This window comes from Giraffa tippelskirchi, chromosome 5 (genome assembly GCF_054371585.1).
Source record: "Giraffa tippelskirchi isolate mGirTip1 chromosome 5, T2T-mGirTip1v1.2.pri, whole genome shotgun sequence".
In the NCBI taxonomy this organism is placed as follows: domain Eukaryota; kingdom Metazoa; phylum Chordata; class Mammalia; order Artiodactyla; family Giraffidae; genus Giraffa; species Giraffa tippelskirchi.
This window is the reverse complement of record NC_137279.1, coordinates 90,217,888-90,223,392: the sequence shown is the minus strand read 5'-3', so window position 1 is coordinate 90,223,392 and position 5,505 is coordinate 90,217,888. Positions and strand designations below refer to the sequence as shown.

Genomic DNA, 5,505 nt, shown 5'->3' with positions numbered 1-5,505 from the left:
TAAGTGTTTCACACATGGGTATTAAAATAATAATAATTTATCCTCACACTTAGACAGCATATTAAAAAGCAGAGACATTACTTTGTCAACAAAGGTCTGTCTAGTCAAGGCTATGGTTTTTCCAGTAGTCATGTATGGATGTGAGAGTTGGACTATAAAGAAAGCTGAGCACCGAAGAACTGATGCTTTTGAACTGTGGTGTTGGAGAAGACTCTTGAGAGTCCCTTGGACTGCAAGTAGATTCAACCAGTCCATCCTAAAGTAAATCAGTCCTGAGTGTTCATTGGAAGAACTGATGTTGAAGCTGAAACTCCAGTACTTTGGCCACCTGATGCAAAGAGCTGATTCATTTGAAAAGACCCTGATGCTGGGAAAGATTGAGGGCAGGAGGAGAAGGGGACGACAGAGGATGAGATGATTGGATGGCATCACCGACTCAATGGTCATGAGTTTGGGTAAACTCTGGGAGTTGGTGATGGACAAGGAGGCCTGGAGTGCTTCGGCTCATGGAATCGCAAAGAGTCGGACACAACTGAGCAACTGAACTGAACTAGAAGTCCTTTAGTCAGTTGCAATAGGAAGAGCTATGCTCAACTTCAGGCTCTGAGCTCTGGGTTGTGGACTACAAGCACCAGTCTTCAGGCAAGTTACAGTTCAGGTCAGCTCCCTGTGTCTCTCATCCTCTGAACCACTGATTCTCAGAGACATGGTTTCATGTGAGCCCAGTGATGAAAGGGGAGCAGTTATCTGATGTAAACCTGACTGTAAAGGCACATATTCAGTATTTATAGTATTCATTGCTTTCCCAAGAGTCAGTTAAATGAAGAGCTCAAACCAAATCTGTGAGGCAGGAAAGTAAATGGCACTTACCATGAATCCATTCATTGCAAAATTATGGATTTATGAATCTGTTACAGGGATGTGAAGATTTGGGTCGAATGACTCAATTCATCACATTTCCTTTTTATAGTTGTACTGCAAGTTCAGCTTGCCAGTGATAGGGTTGATATTTTCCACAGAATAACTAGACTTTTATTTGATCTATACCTCAGTTGCCATACTACTGAAGTTGCAACAAAAGTGCTACATTAAGTCATTATTTGTGCAACCATTTACAAAATCAATATTTTTACCAAAAGCTATGAATCTACTTTCACATCTGCTCTAATAATTCAACTTCTTGAAATTTATCTTGAAACAGAAGTTTTTGAAGTTGAAAAGGACTTTATGCAAGAAAATGATAATTGCTATATTTATAAGAATGTGTGTATGCGTGTTCCATCACATCTGACTCTTCACAGCTCTTTGGACTGTAGCTCACCAGGCTCTTCTGTACACGGGAGTTTTTAATCAAGAATACTGGAGTGGGTTTCCATTTTTTCCTCCAGGGGATCTTCCCCACCCAGGGATGGAACCTGAGTCTCCTGCATTGCAGTGGGATTCTTTATCATCTGAGCCACCAGTGGTAATAGTTAAAAAACAATATAGAGAAGCAAATAATAGAGAAACAAAATGGAAAAATAATTTGCATGTTCGATCAGTGAAACAGTTTACCATAATTAAACTGATGATTATAAATACATAGTGGAAATAATAAATGTTAGTACATAAATATATTTATTATCAAATCACATGTATTATACTAAAAATACTATACAAAGTATATTTTTAGCACAATATGGAAGGGGAAATAGATGATTTTTAGAGACATAGATTAAATCATTAATAAATTTTATTGACTATAAATGTAAATATATGCATTTTTTATGTTTTAATACCCTCTTGCATTGATTCTACATAATATAGTAAGTTTTCATGGGTAGGAATCTGATCTTCCTAAGTTTTTTTTTTTTTGGTCTTTCATGGCTGTATTTAATGCAAAGCTCTCAGAGTAACCAGAATGATACATTTCACAAATATTTTTCTCTATATTTTGCAAAACATTTCTTATTTTCTCTGTTATACAATATCTATCACTATACAGCCCACATTCACACTTGCTTATTTAGTTCAAAGAAAAAAAAGTTAGCCTCTTCTGACAGTCATATATGCTTTCTATAACCATGATTAAAAATGTATAAGCCTGGTAGCTTTTTGTAGTAGGTAATATAATACCAAATTACATCACAGTTCATGACAACATCACCTGCAAATCACATCAGTACATGTATATTTTTTCTTTTTATTTATTGAAGCTTAGCTGACTTAAAATGCTGTATTAGTTTCAGATGTACAGAAAAGTAATTTCTATTTATAATAGCCAAGGCATGGAAGGAACCTAAATGTCCATCAACATATGAATGAATAAAGGAGATATGTTTATACAATGGAATATTATTCAGTCATAAAAAATAATGAAATAATGTGATTTGCATGAACATGAATGGACCTGATATTATTGTACTAAATGTAGTAAGCCAGCCAATGCATGTATTTTTAAATGTCAGCAAGGCTAACTGGAAAAGAAACAAAGATGGGGGATAAAATCTATTGCCTGGGTGCCAGGAATTCTTGCTTCTTCTTAATTTCCAGTAACTGAAAGGGCTTAGAGAAATCTCCTTAGTAACATAGAGAGTTAGCATGTACTCTCACAGATTTACATGGGTTTTGTAAGGAAACTAAGAGTATTGTAAAGACAGAGTGGATATAAAAAAAATATATTGAATAGTAAAGGTAGTAACTATTAGTATTATTAACATATATACAATTGATCATTTTGAAGTAACAGAGTAAATTAAAACCAAATAACAAGACTACAGATACAAAAAGAGAAATTACACTGACCCTAGAAAGTCAGAAGTAGAATTGATATTGCTGTCATCTCTGTAAATCCTTGGAAGACTTTCTTTACCAGTCTGCTCACCAGGTCATGGGGAAGAAAACTAGACTAATTGTATTATTCTTTGAAATTCTAGTCTCTTTGGGCTTAATATTTTGTGAAGAAGTTCCATTTGTTTACAGGACTGCAACCTAAATTACTTACCAGATATATTAAACACCTTTTGGGGAGCAAAGGAGCTTCTTAATAGCATCTTTCATATGCTTATTTATCAAGCTATATATAAAGGGATTGAAAAAGGGAGCAAGCACAGAGAACGTTAGTGCAATGGTGATGTCCCAGAGTGGTGTACAAGTAGCAAAGAGTCTAAGATACATGAGAGCCACACTGCCAAAAAACAGCAGGAAGATGGTAATGTGTGCTGCACAGGTAGAAAAGGCCTTTTTATGACTCTCAGCTGAAGGGATACCCAGGATAACAATGACAGAAATTCTGATGTAAGAAAGAGAAATAATCAGACCTGTTATTAGAATAGCGAGAGCATGAATCACGTCTTGCACCAAGATCACAGAGGCATTTGTGCAGGCTAAATTTAATAAAGGTGTGAAATCACAGAGCAGAAGATCTGATGGATTTGGTTGAGACCACAGAAAGGTAGGATAGAAATCCACACATTCTCAGGTAGAAGAATGAGGAAACCAAATATACAAGAGCCTGCAGAGAGCTGAGCACATAGTCGGGGAGTCATGATGGTTAGGTAGTGGAGTGGGTTGCAGATGGCAACATACCTGTCAATGGCCATGACAGTCAGCAAGGCTCCTTCAGTGTTTCCAAGTGGATGGAAGAAGTACATCTGCAAGAGGCAGCCAATGAAAGAGATGGTCTTTTGACTGCTGATCAGATTGGAGAGAATCTTAGGAATAGCAGTTGTGGTGTACCACATCTCAAGAAATGTGAAGATACTGATGAAATTATACATGGGATTGTGGAGACAGGTATCCAGTCTTACAGCAAAGATCAATAGGTTCCCAACTATAATAAAAGTGTAGATGAAGAGTAAAGGAACAAAGTATAGGAGGCCACCATCTTGGAGTTGGGGGAACCCAGTGAAGCTAAATTCAGTTACTGCTGATAGATTTCCACCTTCCGTGTCCCCAGGAGAGCTATCTGTGAATGAGGAAGAATGTACACTCAACTAATAGAGAAGGAAACCGATGCAGTATAAATGTAAAAGGCATTTTGGTTACCTGGTATTTTTGTGTTTTGACATTTTTCAGATTCAAAATAACTAAAAAACTTGTCTCTATCACTAATCTTTTTATTTGAGAGATAATACAGAATGATGATTAGTAGCATGGGTTCAAATCAGACATTCTGAGCCTGAATTCTCATTCTGCCACTTATTGAGCAAATAAGCAAGTTACATAATCTTTCTCTGAACCTCAGAATCTTCTGTAGTTGAAAAATATTAGTGCAAAATTATGAGTATTGAAAGAATTAATGTATCAGAGTATAAATATTGCTCAATATTTGTTAATTATTTCCTGTCTTGAATAGCTTTCTGAAAGAATATTAACAACATTTCATTTAGATCTTTTCACTCCTCAATCATTTGCTGTATGACTGTTTTCTCTCTCCTATACAGAAGCCATTCTGTCCCATGTATCAGTGACATGGTAACTGCAAAACAATGGAAAAGTTTCAGTCTTTATAACTTCACTTTGGCACTAGAAACGACTGATTACTACTACTTGAAGACAGTCTCTCATGAAACCACCCTCTCCAGGTTTACCTTCTTCCTGAATAGAAGCTTCCTCTCAGGTGTTTTGTTATAAAACTTTTTTATTTTATGTATTATAAACTCACCTTCTTGACCCATTCTCAAATGACTGTGTGTTCCAGTTTCCTGCTGTGGTCCCTAAAATCATGCCTTGCCTTATTGTTGATGAACACATGCCCTCCACACTTCTTCAGTTCTTTCAAGTCTGTATCGCCAGCAGAGGTATGTTTCCTGAACTTTAGCTCTGCATATTCAGTCTTCCCCATCTGCCACTCTCTCATGCTGCACTGTGACAGTTTTCAGAGTTCACCCTGATTTCTCCTGGATCGTTGTTTTTGTGAATGTTAACCCTCTTCTTAGAAGACCTGCTTACTCTTCTTCACTTAACTAACTCCTAGGCTTTCGTCAAGTTTCAGCACAGGCATTGATCCCTATCAGAAGCCCTACAACAGTTACTGTGGTTTCATCTCCCTCCCTACATTTATACACGCACACACACACACACACGTTTATTCTCATATATATATATCCTACAGAGGGTTTCTACCATCATCCTTACTATGTTTTTATTATAACTTGTTATTTGTTTAACTTCATGAGATTATGAGCTTCTATTAGAGCAGGATCAACCTTTTGTGTTTCATAACCCTAGCATGCATTGATCGCTTGAAAATGGCCATTTTTTAATGAATAAGTTTAGATTAGGCTTAGAAAAATATTGTTGCTGTTTTTCAGTTGCTATGTCATGTCCAAATCTTTGCAACCCCATGGACTGCTGCACACCAGACTTCCGTGTCCACTATCTCCCAGAGATTGCTCAAATTTATGCCCATTGACTCGGTGATGTCAACCAATCATCTTATCCTCTGTTGCCCCTTTTGCCTCCTGCCCTCAATCTTCCCCAGCATTATATTAAAGCTAGAAAAATCTAGAAATAAGACTAGTA

General features: G+C 36.7%; 1 pseudogene; it reads right to left on the bottom strand.

Annotated features, from left to right (window-relative positions):
• Window positions 1–2,970: 2,970 nt before the first annotated feature.
• Window positions 2,971–4,658, bottom strand: LOC145505224 (olfactory receptor 6K3-like; annotated as a pseudogene).
• Window positions 4,659–5,505: the final 847 nt, after the last annotated feature.